This window comes from Bos grunniens, chromosome 2, assembly GCF_055505025.1.
Source record: "Bos grunniens cultivar Pamir isolate PY7600 chromosome 2, Bosgru_T2T1.0, whole genome shotgun sequence".
NCBI classification, from domain to species: Eukaryota; Metazoa; Chordata; class Mammalia; order Artiodactyla; family Bovidae; genus Bos; species Bos grunniens.
The window spans coordinates 119,524,472-119,546,167 of NC_141166.1; the positions used below are offsets into that span (position 1 = coordinate 119,524,472).

General features: G+C 38.0%; 1 protein-coding gene and 1 pseudogene across 12 annotated transcripts in view; one reads left to right on the forward strand and one right to left on the reverse strand.

Moving 5' to 3' along the window:
* Positions 1-21,696, reverse strand: part of ZNF385B (zinc finger protein 385B) — a 491,813-nt gene that overhangs the window by 51,386 nt on the left and 418,731 nt on the right. The window contains exon 1 of one of the 12 annotated variants that reach the window (XM_086361053.1): positions 13,118-13,136. The exons of the other annotated variants lie outside the window; for them this stretch is intronic. The gene's annotated coding sequence lies outside the window, so the exon portion shown is untranslated. Of the gene's footprint in view, positions 1-13,117; positions 13,137-21,696 lie in introns of those variants that run through there. 12 annotated transcript variants of the gene reach the window in all.
* On the forward strand, positions 13,082-13,660 carry LOC147378658 (putative ANKRD40 C-terminal-like protein pseudogene; annotated as a pseudogene).

Here is a 21,696-nt window from a genome sequence, read left to right on the forward strand (position 1 = left end):
TTGGAAAATTGGCTGAAGAATGGCTTTAGTGATGTTTTATAATATGTTTCATATATTATTTATTTAGCAAGCATTAGTCATTGAAAACCTCTTTTACAAAATAGGTTTTTGTAAAACCCCTACCCCAAAGCATTAAACCAATTTTTAAAGCCCAGTAGACATTTTATAATTTAAAATTAAGTAAAATATGTAAATATTAAGATTAATACCATACCATTTTCAAAACATACAAATACAAGTAAGAGAAAATAATAAAACTGTACATCTTTAGTAGTCACTTAGCTAACCTGAGTCATGTTAATGCTATTTTTACATTAAAGTATCAGATTGAGCTAGAAGTTGCTACTCCAGATTAAGCTGGTCAACCTTCCTCACATATAAGAAACTAGTTTGCCAGAGCAAAAACTAAAATAAAAATGCCCATACTTTTGATTCATTGATAAATACCAAAATATTTCAATATAATCAATGAATGCTAAGTGGCCTTTCATTTTTGATGTCATGCAATATTGTTTTAAAAGTTCTGCTCACCAATAAGAATCACAACAAAAGTCGTTCATATATGATAAGATCAACGTGAACCATGTCTTACTCATCTTTGAATCTTCTGAAGCACCTATTACATGATATCAGTTCAGTTCAGTTCAGTCACTCAGTCGTATCCAACTCTTTGCGACCCCATGAACCACAGCACACCAGGCCTCCCTGTCTATCACCAACTCTCGGAGTCCACCCAAACCCATGTCCATTGAGTTGGTGATGCCATCCAACCATCTCATCCTCTGTCATCCCCTTCTCCTCCTGCCCTCAATCTTTCCCTGCATCAGGGTCTTTTCAAATGAGTCAGCTCTTTGCATCAGGTGGCCAAAATATTGGAGTTTCAGCTTCAACATCAGTCCTTCCAATGAACACCAAGGACTGATTTCCCTTACGATGGACTGGTTGGATCTCCTTGCAGTCCAAGGGACTCTCAAGAGTCTTCTCCAACACCACAGTTCAAAAGTATCAATTCTTCTGCTCTCAGCCCTCTTTATAGTCCAACTCTCACATCCATACATAACCACTGGAAAAACAATAGCCTTGACTAGATGGACTTTTGTTGACAAAGTAATGTCTCTGCTTTTGAATATGCTGTCTACATAGTATAGACTCAATAAAAAGTTCTGAATTGAATATTATATATATATATAGTATCAGAAAGGCTTTAAAAGGATGATTTTCTATTCTTTTCAATCAATAGTTACAATATTTTGGAATATCTGCATTCTTTGAACTTGAATCAGCCATGATTTCTACTGAATTTCATTTTTGTCCAATTAGCTATTACTTTATTTTTTTAAATTTAAATTGTATCTATTTTTTATCCAAGTAGTATAATCACACAGTTTCAAAGTATAAAACAAAAGAACCTACACAGTGAAAAGTCTACCTTTCAGACTTAGCAATTAATTGCTGTCACTTTGTGTATCCTGCCAGAGATAACTGACATGCCTATCAAGAAAATATATATGTATGTATTTTTCCTTTCTTCTATTTCTAGACAAATGCCTACACACCACATATGTTGTTTTGCATTTTGTTTTTTCTATTTAGCAATATATCTTAGAGATTTTTTAAAAAGTCATTAATTAGAAAGTTTTCTAATTTTTAAAATAAGTGTGTATATTTACCCCATTATATGAATGAACCATAATATATCTCAACTGATATTTGGCCTTCCCTTTCTTTGGGATTGGGAGGAAAACTGACCTTTCCCAGTCCTATGGCCACTGTTGAGTTTTCTAAATTTGCTGGTATATTGAGTGCAGCACTTTCACAGCATCGTCTTCTAGGATTTGACATAGCTCAGCTGGAATTCCATCACCTCCACTAGCTTTGTCCGTAGTGATGCTTCCTAAGCCCCACTTGACTTCTCATTCCAGGATGTCTGTCTCTAAGGGAGTTATCACACCACTGTGGTTATCTGGGTCATGAAGATCTTTTTTGTATAGTTCTTCTGTTTATTCTTGCCACCTCTTCTTAATAACCCTGCTTCTGGTAGGTCCATACCATTTCTGTCCTTCATTGTGCCCATCTTTGCATGAAATGTTCCCTTGGAATCATTAATTTTCTTGAAGAGATCTCTAGTCTATCTCATTCTATTGTTTTCCTCTATTTCTTTGCATTGATCACTGAGGAAGTCTTTCTTATCTCTCCTGGCTATTCTTTGGAACTCTGCATTCAGATGGGTATATCTTTCCTTTTTTCCTTTGCCTTTCGCTTCTCTTTTTTCCACAGCTATTTGTAAGGCCTCCTCAGACAACCATTTTGCCTTTTTGCATTTCTTTATCTTGGGGATGGTCTTGATCACTTCCTCTTGAGCAAAGTCAAGAATCTCTGTCCATAATTCTTCAGTCATTCTATCAGATCTAATCCCTTGAATCTACTTGTCACTTCCACTGTACAATTGTAGGGGATTTGATTTAGGTCATACAAGAATGGTCTTGTGGTTTTCCCCACTTTCTTCAATTTAAGTCTGAATTTGGCAATAAGAAGTTCATGATCTGAGCCACAGTCAGCTCCTGGTCTTGTTTTTGCTGACTGTATAGAGCTTCTCCATCTTTGGCTGCAAAGAATATAATCAATCTGATTTCAGTGTTGACCATCTGGTGATGTCCATGTGTAGAGTCTTCGCTTGTGTTGTTGCAACAGGGTGTTTGCTACGACCAGTGCATTCTCTTGGCAAAACTCTGTTAGGCTTTGCCATGCTTCATTTTGTACTCCAAGGCAAAATTTGCCTGTTACTCCAGGTATCTCTTGATTTCCTACTTTTGAATTCTGGTCCCCTATAATGAAAAGGACATCTTTTTTGGGTATTAGTTCTAGAAGGTCTGTAGGTCTTCAAGAATTGTTCAGCTTCTTTGGCATTAGTCGTTGGGGAATAGACTTGGATTAGGGGATGACAAGAGGATGAGATGGCTGGATGGCATCACCGACTTGATGGACATGAGTTTGAGTAAACTCCGGGAGTTGGTGACAGACAGGGAGGCCTGGAATGCCGTGATTCATAGGGTCACAAAGAGTCGGACACGACTGAGTGACTGAACGGAACTGAACTGAACTGTGATACTGAATGGCTTGCTTTGGAAATGAACAAAGATCATTCTGTTGTTTTTGCGACTGCACGCAAGTATTGCATTTTGGACTCTCTTGTTGACTATGAGGGCTACTCCATTTCTTCTAAGGGATTCCTGCCACAGTAGTAGACATAATGGTCATCTGAGTTAAATTCACCCATGCCAGTTCATTTTAGTTTACAATTCCCAAAGAAAGGCAATGCCAAAGAATGTTCAAACTACCGCACAATTGCATTCATCTCACATGCTAGCAAAGTAATACTCAAAATTCTCCAAGCCAGGCTTCAACAGTACATGAATCATGAACTTCCAGATGTTCAAGCTGGATTTAGAAAAGGCAGAGGAACCAGAGAGCAAATTGCCAACATGGGTTGGATCATCAAAAAAGCAAGAGAGTTCCAAAAAAACATCTACTTCTGCTTTATTGACTACACCAAGGCCTTTGACTGTGTAGATCACAACAAACTGTGGGAAGTGATAGGAATACCAGACCACCTTACCTGCCTCCTGAGAAATCTGTATGTGGGTCAAGAAGCAACAGTTAGAACTGGACATAGAACAACAGACTGGTTCCAAATCAGGAAAGGAGTACGTCAAGCCTGTATATTGTCACCCTACTTATTTAACTTATATGCAGAGTATATCATGTGAAATGTTGGGCTGGATGAAGCACAAGCTGGAATCAAGACTGCCAGGAGAAATATCAGTAACCTCAGATATGCAGATGACCCCACCCTTTTGACAGAAAGTGAAGAGAGACTAAAGAGCCTCTTGATGAAAGTGAAAGAAGAGAGTGAAAAAGCTGGCTAAAGCTCAACATTCAGAAAACTAAAATCATGGCATCTGGTCCTGTCACTTTATGGCAAATATATGGGGACACAATGGAAACAGTGACAAACTTTATGTTTTGGGGTTCCAAAATCACTGCAGATGGTGACTGTAGCCATGAAATTAAAAGACACTTGCTCCTTGGAAGAAAAGTTATGATCAACCTAGACAGTATATTAAAAAGCAGAGACATTACTTTGCTGACAAAGGTCCATCTAGTCAAGGCTATGGTTTTTCCAGTAGTCATGTATGGATGTGACAGTTGGACTATAAAGAAAGCTGAGCACTGAAGAATTGATGCTTTTGAACTGTGGTGTTGGACAAGACTCTTGAGAGTACCTTGGACTGCAAGGAGATCCAGCCAGTCCATTCTAAAGGAAACCAGTCCTGAATATTCATTGGAAGGACTGATGCTGAAGCTGAAACTCCAATACTTTGGCCAGGTGCTGCAAAGAACTGACTCACTGGAAAAGACCCCAATGCTCAGAAAGATTGAGGGCAGGAGGGGAAGGGGACGATAGAGGATGAGATGGCTAGATGGCATCACTGACTTGATGGACGAGTTTGAGCAAGTTTCATGAGTTGGTGATGGACAGAGAAGCCTGGGTTGCTGCAGTCCACAGGTCTCAAAGAGTCGGACACCACTGAGTGAGTGTACTGAATTGATATCTCAACTGTACCTTATTTACAGATATATAGGTTGCTTTTCAAAGTTGTCCTGTCACTCATGATGCAAAAATAGGCATTAGATGCTTCAAAAGATTATTTTTCTTCTTTTTATAACTAGAAATGATTTTAAAATGCTTTAATTGAATCAAACCAGACATTTAAAAATTTCCTAATTATTTTCCATACCCTAATTTGTCATTATGGATATATTATAATTATCTGTTTTCCTAAACCTATTTCTGGGAATCAGGCAACAAAATGTGTACATACCTTTTCCTGGGGCTTAATAAAATGGTATGAAAATTTGCAAAAAGAAAGAGTTTTGAAATGGGCCTTCAATAATGGAAAGAATTCCCAAGACAAGAGATATATACTACTACTAATAAAGCTATAAGGAAAGAAATATATGGAAAAATCAATTTTTGTTTAGGGAAATGTGAATAATTCAGTTTGAGTGCAATGTGTGTGGAACAGGAATGGAAAATTATTAGAAGGACAAGTGCCTTATTATTTGGGTGTTAAATACTAGATAGTAGGAAGGTAGCTAACAAATACCATACTTAATTAGGTAGCTAATGAGAAGCCATTGAGGACTTTTGTTCTAGCACAATCTGATCCAGCTAAGACCTAGGAAAAGAAAAAAAAAAAAAAAGACAGTAGAGTAACTAGAAGGTTCTTATCACAGCAAGTCAAAGACAAATGGGGTTCCTAAACACACAGATTTCAAATCTCAGGAGGTTCTATAAACCAACAGTCAGAGCTTTAATAGAGAAGGAGCTATTCCTCCTATCAAGGCAAGTCTCTGTCTATATATTCTGTTTCCTTTTGCCTTCCTCAATGTCTATCACCCCTTCTCCTTTTTAACATTTATACTGGACTCCCCCTTCCCAAACCAAATCTTTATTTTTAAACAAGGCCTGATCTCTCCAACCCAGAAGAGACTGTCCCTCAACCGACTTTCAACATGAGCTTTTCAAACTTTTGGCTTCCTTTTGCAGACAAATCTGTTCAATTAATTGTAGGTGCATCTCCAATTTCTCTTCTCTAATCTAGTCCACCTCAATCCACTGAAACAGACATCACGAAGACACCAGTGCCCTGAGTCCTAAACCAAGAACATTGTTTATTCCTCATCTGGCTTGATCAACCAGTGATCCATGACCCTCCTGATCTCTCACTTCTGGAAGGCACTTTTGACTTAGCTCTTTCTTTGTTTGGTGTTCCCTCATCTACATTTCAGAACGATTTGCAGGCTCATCTTCCCCTGTCCAGTCATTCAATTGTTATTATACCCCAAAGCTCAGTTTTAAGCCTTCTTGTCTTCTCATTCCAAACTTTACTGTCTAATTCCATTCAGTTTTACCCACACAACTTTCCCAGGCACCTAGATCTACACCAATAATTTCCTGGTTTCTACCTTTCTGGTCCAGATTGCTCTCCTGAGCTCTAGATTCATCATATCCACCTGGATATCTCAAAGCACCTTAGACATAAGTTCAAAATCAAACTCCTTGTATCATTTGTTTCTGCTTTATTGCCAAAATCACCTACTCCTTCTAGCATTCCTTTTCTGCTAATGGCACCACTCTACATGTTTTGTAGGAGCCAAACCTAGGGTTCATTCTCATTGTCACACTCTATCTCCACTCCATGTTTAATCACTAAGTCCTATAGATTTTACCTCTTCAATACTTGTCTAATCAAGACAATTCTTAATATGTCAAATACAATCACGCCACAACTTGGTAGAAAAGCAATGACAAGCCTATGAAGTATATTAAAAACCAGAGACATTACTTTGCCTACAAAAGTCCATATAATCAAAGCTATGGTTTTTCCAGTAGTCATGTATGGATGTAAGAGTTGGACAATAACAAAGGCTGAGCACCAAAGAACTGATGCTTTTGAACTGTGGTGTTGGAGAAGACTCTTGAGAGTCCCTTGGACTGCAAGGAGATCAAACCAGTCCATTCTAAAGGAAATCAGTCCTGAATATTCATTGGAAGGACTGATGCTGAAGCTGAAGTTGCAATACTTTGGCTACCTGATGCAAAGAGCAAACTCATAGAAAAAGACCCTGAAGCTGGAAAAGGCTGAAGGCAAGAGGAGAAGGGGGCAACAGAGGATGAGATGGTTGGATGGCATCACCTACCCAATGGACATGAGATTGAGCAAATTCCGAGAGATGTGAAGGACAGGGAAGCCTGGCATGCTGCAGTCCATGGGGTCGCAAAGAGTTAGACATGACTGAGTGACTGAACAAGGACAACCACCTTGGTCCCAACTGCCATTATCTTTTATCTGGACTACTGCAACGGCCTCTTTAGTGATCGCCCAAAGGCCCCTTCCTGCTCACTTATGATCTATTCTCCACATAGTGGCCAAAGTGATATTTTAAAAATGCAAATTAGGGTCGCCAGTCCAGGTTCGATGCACGATACTGGATGCTTGGGGCTGGTGCACTGGGACAACCCAGAGGGATGGTATGGGGAGGGAGGAGGGAGGAGGGTTCAGGATGGGGAACACATGTATACCTGTGGCAGATTCATTTCAATATTTGGCAAAACTAATACAATATTTTAAAGTTTAAAAATAAAATAAAATAATTACGAATAAAAAAATAAATAAAAAGGGTATTATGCAAACATCAAAAAAATGCAAATCTTAACATATCATTCCTCTGTTTAAAATTCTTGACATCTTTTCACTGTTCTTGGTTTAAAATCTAAAATCATCACATTCAAGACCTCTATGTCTTACTCCCTACCTACCTCTAGTTTCATTTGGTAGCTGGCTCTTTGTTTTTCTCGGAGGGACTGAAAGAGAGTGTGGCTGGAGTAGAAGCATAGTGCTGTCTTTTTGCACATGCCTATAATCCTATCTCTTTTCCTAGTTAATCCCTATTTACCTTGAAGAACACAGCCCAAATACTATATTCTTAAGGAGCCTTCCATGATCCCCCAGATTAGGTCACATCTTAACTTTCTGGATGCTTTTCTCTATAGTACTGCTCACAACTTAAACATTATTAAATTTTATAATAATTGTTTTCCACAACTAGACAATAACTTTCATTAATGTTAGGCCAAAAGGAAGGGTGAAGAAGTAGCTTTGCAGCTTTATCAAAATGAAAGAAAGCCATTGTGGCTGAAGGCTGGCCAACAATGGGGTGAGTAATAAAAGCTGGACTAAAGAGGTGAATACTGGTTAGAAACCTGAATTCTGAGAATGTTAAGTGACTAAGAGAGTAAAGATTTTTGGTATCAGGAGTGGTCATAATCAAATAAGTATCTCCTACATACTTCAGTTAAAACTGAACATTCAGAAAATTAAGATCATGGCATCTGGTCCCACCACTTCATGGCAAATAGATGAGGAAACAATGGAACCAGTGACAGACTTTATTTTTTTGAACTCCAAAATCACTGCAGATGGTGACTGCAGCCATGAAATTAAAAGACGCTTGCTTCTTAGAAGAAAAGCTATGACCAACCTAGATAGCATATTAAAAAGCAGAGACATTACTTTGCCATAAAAGGTCCGTCTAGTCAAGGCTATGGTTTTTTCCAGTGGTCATGTATGGATGCGAGAGTTGGACTATAAAGAAAGCTGAACGCCGAAGAGTTGATGCTTTTGAACTGTGGTGTTGAAGAAGACTCTTGAGAGTCCCTTGGACTGCAAGGAGATCCAGCCAGTTCAAGCTAAAGGAAATCAGTCCTGAATATTCATTGGAAGGACTGATGCTGAAGCTGAAACTACAATCCTTTGGCCACCTGATGTGAAGAACTGACTCATTGGTAAAGACCCTGATGCTGGGAAAGATTGAAGGCGGGAGGAGAAGGGGACAACAGAGGATGAGATGGTTGGATGGCATCACCGAATCAATGGACATGAGTTTAGCAGGCTCTGGGAGTTGGTGTTGGACAGGGAGGCCTGGTGTGCTGCCGTATATGGGGTTGCAAAGAGTTGGACACGACTGAGTGGCTGAACTGAACCGAACTTATTTCAAATTCCTGACTGACTTCTGCCTATGGTGAGAAACCGTGGACTGAAGCAGGGGTTACCAGTTGGTATGATTTTTGGGATCTGGCTGCTTGATCCACCTCATTGTGGGATGAACAGATTCCAAACAGACTAATTCCACAATTATTGGAAAGACAATTCTTATATACAGTGGCTCTCTCACTTGTCTATCAAGATTGCCCCAGGTCAGAACACAAAATCAGTGACTTATGGATCATTCATTCAATTTGATCAGTGCAGGTAACTAAATTGGATAAGTCATCCTTCAAAACAATGCTTGTTTGGTCTGAACTATAAAACCTAGATACCCTGTAAGTTCAAACACTTGACTCAAAAGAGTTCCTGGGAAAATACTAACCAAGTCATAGAAATATCATTTGCTTTTAAAAAAAGAGAATGGGATTAGGTATTACTAGATGATTATAATTTTGGAAAAACCTCAACAATGTGGAATAATCTGGGTAAAGGGCATAATGAATGGTAAAAAAAAATTGAAAAGTTGAACATTTTGGAAGAAATGCTGTTAGCTATCAGAGATTCTTAGGTGATGTGTTAAAGTATATAAGAATTATTTTAAATTATATCATTGTTTGCATTTTAATCAGTGCCCTTAAAGTGCTTACATAATCACAGAAGAATTGGTTCTATTGGTATTCTAAATCTCTATGCTTCATCCTTCTTTGTAATACTCATTTGCATTATCTTTGAAGAACAAATTTAGACCAAACAAAAGTACAATTTAGCCCGTACCTGAATTATCACAAATCCCTAATTAGTGTTGTCCAAATTAATAAGAATTTACTGCATTTATAAAAATGGAAATTTATGCAAAAAACAATTATTCAATGTCTAGATCTTCAGAAAACTACCTTGAAAAGAATGCCTTTCAGATATTCAAATTTTGTATTTTTTAATCTATATCTGCACATTCAGTAATTCTTTTTGACATTGTACAAATAGAGACATCCATCATTTCCCAAACATTTACAGATGTTAGTGAATACCCCTTTCTATGACCATCTGTGTAAATGTATAAATTAGATCTTTAAAAGAGATTGTTGGTATTTTTAGTTTAAAAGTGCATATAGGGTATTTTTTTGGCATACATGATTTAATTTACAAAACTAATGAATAACCTAAGTCTCCTTTAATAAATCTATTCTTTCCCATTCCTCTCAAATGGTATAAAAAAAAAGCCAAAAATTCATGATATGAACAAATAAATCATCACAAAAAAAGGATTCCATACGTGTCTCTCAAATAATATAGAATGTTATTTCTTTCCAGAGCAAAAACCAGGTCACCTCAAGTTCACAGGTCAGAGATAATGAAAGCTACATTTCAGAGAATATGCAGTGGGCACTGTTAAAGATAAAAAAGGAAACTATTTGGAGATTACAAGTATAAATTAGCACAACTTTATCTCCAGGCTAAGTTTAACTAGAGTCTGTGCTTCCCAGGTGGCGCTAGCGGTAAAGAATCCGCCTGCCAATGCAGGAGACATAAAAGACACTGGTTTGATCCCTGGGTTGGGCATGGCAACCCGCTCCATATTCTTGCCTGGAGAATCCCATGGACAGAGGAGCCTGGTGGCTATGGTCCTAGGGTGCAAAAAGTCAGACATGACTGAAACAACTTAGCACACATGCCATACATGGTATACTGGAGGGGAGAGGGGAGATGTCCACTTCAGCACAGGAAACAAGGAGTTGCACTGCGTGTAGATAATTTGAAAACAGTAATAAAACTAACTGAAAACAGGTCTGCTTTTTATTATCATTACAGGTGGTAATTCTAAACAGTAATAGAATACTCTACCCTGAAAAATAAAAAAGTGTTGGTCTGTTTTAAACAATTGTGATTATAGCTGAATTATAGTAATATGTATGTAAACTTAAAAGTAGCACTACATGGAGTTAATATACAGAACTTGTAGTTATATTATCAAATACCCAATTCACAATGGCTCTGCTATACTTACTCATTTTGAAAGTAAATTCCTAATGCTTAGGAATTAAGTTTGCAAGCTCTGTGCCACTCATATTTTAGCATTTCAATAACTGATTTTGAAGTAAACAATGATAGCACAGTGATTACTAAAGATAAAGAAAACATAACTTGAAATTCTTCAATTCTCTCATTTTCCATGACTGATTAGCATTTTTATTTGTGTTTAAACTTTAAGGATGAGACAGTGCTAACTATGACATGTACTACTGTTGTTTGGTAAATAAAAATTTTTGCTTATATGTGATGGATTTTACTGACTTTTGTTAATATCTTTGAAATAAAAATTTATGCTTCTTTTTAGGTTCTTCTGTGCTTTAAAACTAAGGAATGAAGAAGAAAATATCAGTGGTACAAGTCAGTGGGTACATAAATTGTACTTTTTATATAATTTTTATTTTATTAAAATTTACTTGTTACTGTAATGTTATGATCATTTCTGTGATAGAATAATATATAGGCTTATGTTTCTCTCATTTAAAAACACATGAATATACTTAAAAAGGATCAATCCTTTACTTTTCTTCCCTTTTTATACTGTTATATTTGTGGTATAATAATATATTGAAACTTTAATAAAAAGCCTCTGCGTTTCTTTCCTGGTTTTTCTTACTATTCATGTAATTTCACAATTATTTCTGAAAATGACTTTGTCCTACAGAGGAGATGTTAAAAATGATCTGCTCTTGGTGTCAGAAATATTAGGTATGCCACTGATAAGAGCTGAAATACATTATACCTGAAGGAAATACACATAAATAAAAGCTGAATCATATTCTCAGTCCCCCCAAATCAGAACCTAAACAGAAAGAAGAATTATTGGGAGCTCTTGTTCATGAGATCTATTTTCTGAGTAGTGAATACCACATTTGTTTCCCATGCGCCCTAGAAGACAGAACGAAAGTGAGGGGGGAAAAAGACCACGGTTCTTTTTCTCTTTCTTTTTTTTTTTTTTTTTAAATAAAGATTTAGGTAAGACGAAATACTAAAAATGATTAAATACTAGAACATGTTGCCAAAGGAAGCTGTGGAACATTTCTCTCAGGAAATGGAAGATTCAATCACTTCAACATCTTTCTAAGTGATTACGGTTTCAGATACACAGACAGACAAAATTGTGCATAATTTTACACAGTTCATGGACCCCCTGCAGCCTATCCGTAGACCACATCCTCAAGAAGCCCTATTTGTTTCAGCTCTACTACTTAATAATTCTTCAATTCTCTCCTTGTCAAATGCTGACCATCTCTCAAGCCTTTCACAGTTTCATTTCCTCCTTGAACCTCACTCAGTACAAATACAGAAATAATATATGTGGAAAGAATCTAATATAGAGCCTGGTGGAAGAAGAGGCATCTGTCAAATGCTAGCTTTCTGCCCATGATACTTCTAGCCTATGTGCTGTCTGCTTTCCCAAATTTATATTAATATCACCTTACAGCAGTTAACACCACACAGTTCAACAAGGTTTCTATGTATATTTGTTTTGTTTCCCTAGCTAATCAGGTCTATGAGGGTAGGGAACCTGTCTTATATTTCTTGAATTTTCCTTTTTAGGCATGAACTATTTTGACCCTCTTCTTCTGTCTCTGGCTAATTTGACAGCTTCTTTACTCTCCTTGAAGAACTAAATTGAGCAGCAACACTATTTTTTCAACAAAAATTCCTAGCTTGAAATCTTAGACATTGGCTAGAGCAATATTTCTTCATATGCTATCTTCTCCCCAGCGACTAGCCATACCTCATAAAGCTCCTTATAGCTGGTCAGGCACTCCTGCCTACCCCACCCCCCACCCTCCAAAAAATTATCTTAATGCTGACCTATCATATCTAAAGGGCTTCCCTTGTGACTCAGCTGGTAAAGAACCCGCCTGTGATGCGGAACACCTGGGTTTGATCCTTGGTCGCGAAGATACCCTGGAGAAGGGAAAGGCTACCCACTCCAGTATTCTGGCCTGGAGAATTCCATGGACTGTACATCTATGGGGTCACAGAGTTGGACACGACTAAGCGACTTTCACTTTCACCATATCTAAAATTCTCTAGCCTTCAGGGCAAATGTTGTCACTTTATTTAAAAAGTTGCTTGAGAAGTAAAAGTGGTTAAAAGTTATCCCTTTCGTACAATGTTTTGAATTGTATTAATTCATCCACTTGCTTGAAAGCAATAGAGTAGGCAAGATTATTTCTTGTTGCATCCAGCTTTTCTGCTTCTGTCTTACATAAGTAATGCTTTTTTTCCTTGTTGTAAAGACTGTGAAAATTATAGCCAATTGCCCACTCAAGCATACAAATGATAAGCTATGGGAAATCAAACACATACTAAATAACACCTGAATATAAACTTTAAACCAGGAACTAAATCATTCAGGAACCCTACAGGTATTCAGCCAAGAAATTCTATCTGATTTCCAATTGTATGCTGCATGTATTTTTTAGCTTAAGAATCTAAACAACAGAGACTACAGAACTTACTCATGGCTGAACTCCAACTGGATGTGAAGAAGCCCTCAGGTGAACATAAACAAGGAGACTCAAATCAACAGTTGCCAACTGACCCAGGTGATAACGCCAAACCTGCTGACACCTGCCCAGAGCTGGTACTTAAAGTCAGAATTCAGAGCCACAAAGAAAATGACTTCATTGAAGTTGAACTGGATAGACAAGAGTTGAGTTACCAAAATCTACTACAAGTAAGCTGCTATGAACTGGGGATTAACCCAGAGCAAGTGGAGAAGATCAGAAAGCTACCAAACACATTGCTCAGAAAGGACAAAGACATTCTAAGACTACAGGACTTTCAGGAAGTAGAACTCATTTTAATGAAAAATGGAAGCTCTGAACTGACAGAATATACAGAACATACACCATCTCTGTTAGAGAAGCCCTGCTACAACAGCAATGCGACAAAAATGACGTATTAGATCGCAGAAATGAAAAACTGGAATCAAAATTTTGTAAATAATGAAGTCTGGATGCATCCAACAGTTTGCTAATTTCATATATGTACTTATTTCCTTGTTGTGCAACTTCTCTAGGCTTGGGAGTAGAGTACGTTTAAAGTACTTTAAAAATTTAAGTATACTTATGAACACAAGTTTAGTTTGTAAAGTTGTACCCCAATCCTGATCAGGCACGGGTATGTACTCCTGATACTCACGACAAATGTTCACAACAACTGTTCACAACAACTCCATTAAGGGCAGGGTGAGCTAACTGGAGCTAGGAAAGCCAGGACCCACTTGACACTCTGGTTTAAAGATCCTAGCTTCTAAAACCATCTCTTACCATCATTTCCATTTTACAACTTTGAAATCTACAAAATGGTGACAGGGTAACAGGCAGGAAGGCTAGGGGTCCCCAAGCGTCAGACTTTTTTTCCTCTCTTAAACGACAGGAGGAAACAACTGTCAGATATAATTTTTTCCCTTCTCTATACAAAATTAAAAGGTTTCTTTAAAAATTCTATGTTGTCATGACACCTGGTTCCACCTGAACTTTTCTCAAACCTTGAGCTAACCAATGTGTTTTTCTTACGGAAATGCTTAAGCTATGTTAATGAACCATGTATTTACCTAAACTCTTTCTTCAGGTCAGTTCCACCTAAGACTCAGAAACAATAATGGCTCAACAAACCAGTTTTACTCATGGAAATGTTCTCTTAAGCTATGTAAATAAAACTATGTATTTGTTCAGAAAAAAAAAAAAAAAGAATCTAAACAACAAAAATTGAGTGAAACATTATCTTATTGTTAAGGATTCCACACCCAATCTTAACTAAAGAAATCTGTACCAAAAAAAGAGAAAAATACACAAGCCTTCAAAGTTTTCCCCAACCCCAAAGTGGGAAGATTGGACAAAAACCAGCAATAAAATGCTTTGGAAATTGTTTCAGAAATCTTTTACTTTTGTCAAAATAGTTATTAACACAGGAATTTTACACAGGGAAGAAAGAAGACCCATAATATTTTTTAAAAGGTGTTATCAATGTTTGATCAGCTAAGCAACATTTAATGAATCCCTTAGAAGAAATGGAGTAGCCCTCAAACTCAACAAAAGAGTCCAAAATGGAGCACTGGGTACAATTTCTAAAATGGCAGAATGATCTCTGTTCGTTTCCAAGGCAAGCCATTCAGTATCACAGTAATACAAGTCTATGCCCTAACCACTAATGCCAAAGAAGGTAAAGTTGAACACTTCCAAGAAGACCTACAGGATCTTCTAGAACTAATGCCAAAAAAAGATGTCCTTTTCATCACAGGGGACTGGAATGCAAAAGTAGGAAATCAAGAGATACCTGGAGTCCAGGAAAGTCTGGCCTTGGAGTACAAAATGAAGCAGGGCAAAGACTCACAGAGTTTTGCCAAGAGAACGCACTGGTCATAGCAAACACCCTCTTCCAACAATGCAAGAGAAGACTCTACACATGGACATCACCAGATGGTCAATACCATCTGAAATCAGATCGATTATATTCTTTGCAGCCAAAGATGGAGAAACTCCACATAGTCAGCAAAAACAAGACCGGGAGCTGACTGTGGCTTAGATCATGAACTTATTGCAAAGTTCAGACTTAAATTGAAGAAAGTAGGGAAAATGACTAGGCCATTCAGGTATAACCTGAATTAAATCCCTTAAAATTATACAGTAGAAGTAATAAATAAATTCAAGGGATTAGATCTGATAGAGTGCTTGAAGAACTATAACAGAGGTTTGTAATATTGTACAGGAGGTGGTGATCAAAACCATCCCCAAGAAAAAAAATGCAAAAAGGCAAAATGGTTATCTGAGGAGGGCTAAGAACAGAAGTGAAAGGCAAAGGAGAAAAGGAAAGATATACACATCTGAATGCATATTTCCAAAGAATAGCAAAGAGCTAAGAAAGCCTTCCTAAATGATCAATGCAAAGAAATAGAGGAAAACAATAAAATGGGAAAGACAAGAGATCTCTTCAATAAAATCAGAGATACCAAGGGAACATTTCATGCAAAGACAGGCACAATAAAGGATAGAAATGGTATAGACCTAACAGAAGCAGGGTTATTAAGAAGAGGTGGCAAGAATACACAGAAGAACTATACAAAAAAGATCTTCATGACCCAGATAACCATGATGGTGTGATCACTCACCTAGAGACAGACATCCTGGAATGCAAAGTCAAGTGGGCCTTAGGAAGCATCACTATGAACAAAGCTAGTGGAGGTGTGGAGGTGATGGAATTCCAGCTGAGCTATGTCAAATCCTAAAAGATGATGCTGTGAAAGTGCTGCACTCAATATGCCAGAAAATTTGGAAAACTCAGCAATGGCCACAGGACTGGAAAACGTCAGTTTTCATTCCAATCCCAAAGAAGGGAAACGCTAAAAAATGTGCAAACTACTGTACAATTGCACTCATTTCACATGCTAGCAAAGTAATGCTCAAAATTCTCTAAGCTAGGCTTCAGTAGTACGTGAACCGAGAATTTGCAGATGTTCAAACTGGATTTAGAAAAGGCAGAGGAACCAGAGATCAAATTGCCAACATCCATTGGATCATAGAAAAAGAAAGAGAATTCCAGAAAAACTTCTACTTCTGCTTCATTGACTACATTAAAGCCTTTGGCTGTGTGGATCACAACAAACTGTGGAAAATTCTTAAAGAGATGAGAATACCAGACTACTTTATCTGCCTCCTGAGAAACCCATATGCTGGTCAAGAAGCAACAGTTAGAACCAGACATGGAACAATGAACTGGTTCCAAATTGGGAAAGGAGTATGTCAAGGCTGTATATTGTCACTCTGCTCATTTAACTTATATGCAAAATACATCATGCAAAATGCCAGGCTGGATGAAGCACAAGCTGGAATCAAGATTGTCAGGAGAAATATTAATAACCTCAGATATGCAGATAATTAACTTATATGCAGAGTACATCATGAGAAACACTGGACTGGAAGAAACACAAACTGGAATCAAGATTGCCGGGAGAAATATCAATAACCTCAGATATGCAGATGACACCACCCTTATGGCAGAAAGTGAAGACGAACTAAAGAGCCTCTTGATGAAAGTGAAAGTGGATAGTGAAAAAGTTGGCTTAAAACTCAACATTCAGAAAACGAAGATCATGGCATCCGGTCCAGTCACTTCATGGGAAATAGATGGGGAAACAGTGGAAACAGTGGCAGACTTTATTTTGGGGGGCTCCATAATCACTGCAGATGGTGACTACAGCCATGAAATTAAAAAGACGCTTACTCCTTGGAAGGAAAGTTAGGACCAACCTAGACAGCATATTCAAAAGCAGAGACATTACTTTGCCAACAAAGGTTCATCTAGTCAAGGCTTTTCCTGTGGTCATGTATGGATGTGAGAGTTGGACTGTGAAGAAGGCTGAGCACTGAAGAATTGATGCTTTTGAACTGTGGGGTTGGAGAAGACTCTTGAGAGTCCCTTGGACTGCAAAGAGATCCAACCAGTCCATTCTGAAGGAGATCAGCCCTGGGATTTCTTTGGAGGAAATGATGCTAAAGCTGAAATTCCAATACTTTGGCCACCTCATGTGAAGAGTTGACTCATTGGAAAAGACCCTGATGCTGGGAGGGATTGGGGGCAGGAGGGGAAGGGGATGACAGAGGATGAGATGGCTGGATGGCATCACTGACTCGATGGACGTGAGTCTGAGTGAAGTCCGGGAGTTGGTGATGGACAGGGAGGCCTGGTGTGCTGCAATTCATGGGGTCGCAAAGAGTCGGACATGACTGAGTGACTGATCTGATCTGATGGCAGAAAATGAAGAGGAACTAAAGAGCCTCTTGATGAAAGTGAAAGAGGAGAGTGAAAAAGCTGGCTTAAAATTCAGCATTCAGAAGACTAAGATCATGACATCTGGTCTCATCACTTCATGGCAAATAGACGGGGAAACAATGGAAACAGTGACAGATTTTACTTTCTTGTTTTCCAAAATCACTGCAGATGGTGACTGTAGCCATGAAATTAAAAGATGCTTGCTCCCTGGAAGAAAAGCTATGATAAACCTAGACAGTATTCAAAAAATAGAGACATACTTTTCCGGCAAAGGTCCATACAGTCAAAACTGGTTTTTCCAGTAGTCATGTATGGATGTGAGAGTTGGACCATGAAAAAGGCTGAGTGCTGAAGAATTGAAGATTTTGAGCTTTGATGCTGGAGAAGACTCTTGAGAGTTCCTTGGACAGCATGAGATTAAACTAGTCAGTCCTAAAGGAAATCAACCCTGATTTTTCACTGGAAGGTATAATGCTGAAACTGAAGCTCCAATACTTTGGTCCATCTGATGTGAAGAGCCGACTCATGGGAAAAGACCCTGATTCTGGGAAAGATTGAAGGCAGGATAAGGGGATGACAGAGGATGAGATGATTGCATGGCATCACCGACTCAATGGACATGAGTTTGAGCAATCTCCAGGAGATGGTGAAGGACAGGGAAGCCTGGCATGTTGCAGTCCATGGGGTTGCAAAGAGTTGGACACAATGGAGAGACTGAACAACACAACCAAAGCTTGAAGGAATTAAGAACAGAAGCTTAATGTTTTTCTGTTGAAAACTTATTCTTATATGGGACAGTGAGTTTTGGTACTTTCCTTGTCCAAACTTTCATATTTTCTGTTCTTCATATCATATTAAGTAGGTCATCAGAACTTTGAATATTATTAAACACATACAAATCTCTAAAGTAACATGTCATACAAGGCACCTATGTGTTCTTAGAGCACCCCAAATGATTGAATTATTTGTTGTATAATTTCCCCATTAGTTAAATATATGTTTTGATGAGTCTTTATAAGTCATAATGCTCACTTAATGGAGTATTACTCAGCCATTAAAAAGAATACATTTCAATCAGTTCTAATGAGGTGGATGAAACTGGAGCCTATTATACAGAGTGAAGTAAGCCAGAAAGAAAAACACCAATACAGTATACTAACACATATATATGGAATTTAGAAAGATGATAATGAAAACCCTGTATGCAAGATAGCAAAAGAGACACAGATGTATAGAACAGTCTTTTGGACTCTGTGGGAGAGGGAGAGGGTGGGATGATTTGGGAGAATGGCATTGAAACATGTATAATATCATATAGGAAATGCATCACCAGTCCAGGTTTGATGCACGATACAGGATGCTTGGGGCTGGTACACTGAGATGACCCAGAGGGATGGTACGGGGAGGGAGGTGGGAGGGGGGTTCAGGATGGGGAACATGTGTATACCCGTGGTGGATTCATGTTGATGTATGGCAAAACCAATACAATATTGTAAAGTAATTAGCCTCCAATTAAAATAAATAAATTTATAATAATAAAAAAAAAAACAGAAAAAAAAATAAAAGATTCTCTTTATCCTGATCTTCCTTTTATTTTCAGTGATGAATTTAAAATCAATTCTAAATGATCAAATGCCCATTTATAATAAGGTAGTTCTGAGAAAGGCTATAACATTTGGTAATGTTACAGGGCTAATTTAAGGCAATTAAAAAAATGCATAAGTAACTACTATATGCCTCCAAAAGGCTGACTAAATTTCTTAAAGAGCTTTCTTAAGCAGCAGCTATTGAAGCAAACTTTTAGTTCACTATGTTCCTTCTCCCTGTAACCACACTATATTTCTGTCATGTTGAAGCAAAAAATGTTCATCATTTTGGCAGCTCTGCCTGCAAAGCGAGAATTACCTTCCCAAGCTCCTGAGATTTATGCTTTTAATTACCTACTATCTGCTTCACTACCCTCCACACCTTAGAATCAATAATAAATAGTCTTATTTATGGGAAAAATGTAAAATGTTTGACAAAAGCAGGCTATCATTTTCTAGACTTCCATTTGATGCTATCGATTCTTTGCATCGTCAGTACCTTCTTTCTTGACAGAATCACTTGGTTTTTCAAACTTATACAATTATTCATTTATCTAATAATTTGTACTGTTTAGCAGCAGATGTAAACTTTACAACTAGCTTTCACTTTCCAACCCAGTAATGAGATTATCATTTCTTTATTTAATGACCAACTGCAGAGTTTAGTTTGAGTGTGACTTTCTCCAAATCCCTTCATCATAAACTCACTTTTTATGAGGACCAACTTCCATGGCTTATTTAATTTCTGAAGGGAAGGCCATTATTAGCATAGGTGAAACTTAGCAGGCTAAGTTCCAGTATTCTTAAAACTCTGCTGCTCACATTTTATCAGCATTGATTCTTAAAAGCACAATTAATGCCAAATGTATAGGAGTAAAGAGGGAGTTAGGAAGTCATCCAAAAAGCATTTTGAGGCAGAACAAGGATCACATTGGCTCTCCGTTCCACAAGCCAAAGTTATAGTGCACATAGCTCAGTAATGTTTTAAAAGAAAAATAAAACAAAACAAAACAAGAAAAGCTATACAGTCCTCACGTTTCTTCCTTTAGAGAGAAGCCAATTTCTCTTAATATTTGGGACAATTCTATAATCGATGAACTTTATGTTGAATTTATGTCTTTTGGCATTTGACATCTTGAATTGTAATAGTAATAACTTCAAATAAAGTTGCTTCAAACAGCAAAAAAAAAAAAATGCAACAAGTTACACATATATACTTATATATAATTGTGTATACTCAGTTTATATGTGACTATATAAATATAGTATAAATTAATAGACTAAAGGAGCTGTTGTCCATCTCAAGGGCTTCAAGAGCGATGGAGTAGGTGTGCATGGGGAGCAGGCAGTGACCGTATACGTATGTCTGAGAGCGGGGAAGAGTTCAGTTGATCTGTGGACCTAACATATGCAGATATTTGTTGGACATGTCTGATGGTGGTGATGTGTATGCTACTTGCTCAGTTGTGTCTGACTCTGTGACCTCATGGACTGTAGCCTGCCAGGCTACTCTGTCCATGAAATTCTCCAGGCAAGAATACTGGAGTGGGTAGTCATTCCCTTCTCCAGGGGATCTTTCCAACCCAGGGATTGAACCCAGGTCTCCTGTACTGTAGGCGGATTCTTTACTGTCTGAGCTATCGAGGAAGGCCAGTGGTGATAAAGAGGGCCAAATATTAGAAAATGACTGTTCAAGGTTTTCCTTGACATATCAGTTATCAAAGGGCCTGAAAGTTCAGGAAATATAGGAAAAATTGTTTTAAACACTACACTGGTTGGAATTTAAATACTATGTTCAATACACTTTAAACAAAACTATCTTCTAGGCAGAAATGAACACAATTCTGTAAAGCAATTATCCTTTAATTAAAAAATAAATTAAAAAATATCTTTTAGGGGCTTTCCAAGTGAAAAGTGCCTCAGAATTTAAAGCAGTGAATCCAGTTATTAAACTTGAAAAAGCTTAATAAAGACATTATGTCCAGGAGAGAAGGAAAGAAGAGTGCACTTGTACCTTTGTGCCAGAGAAGAGCTAGAGGAGAGGGAGAAAGGAAGAGAAGAGAGAATCCAGGAAGGAGGGACATGATGCAAAGAGAACACGTTGTGATGAGGAAAGACAAACACGAATGACTGCGGACAGAATTTCTAGAGTTAAAACCAGAGCTAGGCAGCCAAGAGTGAAATGCAAGTTCCCTAGAAGAGCATTTTTCAAACAAAAAGCTTGATCCTTCAGAAAATTTAAGCAGGTGCCCTTGCAGTTGGGTGCTTATTCCGCTGTTGCTTCAAGAAAGGTCTTCCAAGAAGGTGTGTAAGGGGTTCCTATCTCCCTGCTGCTCTGACCTCCCAGGGAAGGAACCACAGCTGCTGTAGGGACTTGCTGCCTCCTGGCAGCTGGTGGAGAGATGCAGTAAGGCCTGGGGGCCAAAGGAGATGGAGGGTCAGCTAAGAGCACATGGAAAGGGCATTTATATGGGACCCAAAATTGTTGTTTTCTCCCTAATCTCATGACTGCTGAGATCCCTGCTGGATGACAGGGAATGCCAGGGCCTCCAGCAGAAAACACACTAAAGCCTCTTGAGTGGCAGATGGTGGATGGGGGCTGTTTGTTTATACAAGACAGAGAATTTGTACTGTATTATATAAACTGCTAAAGAAATCAGGAAGTGGGCATAAGATTA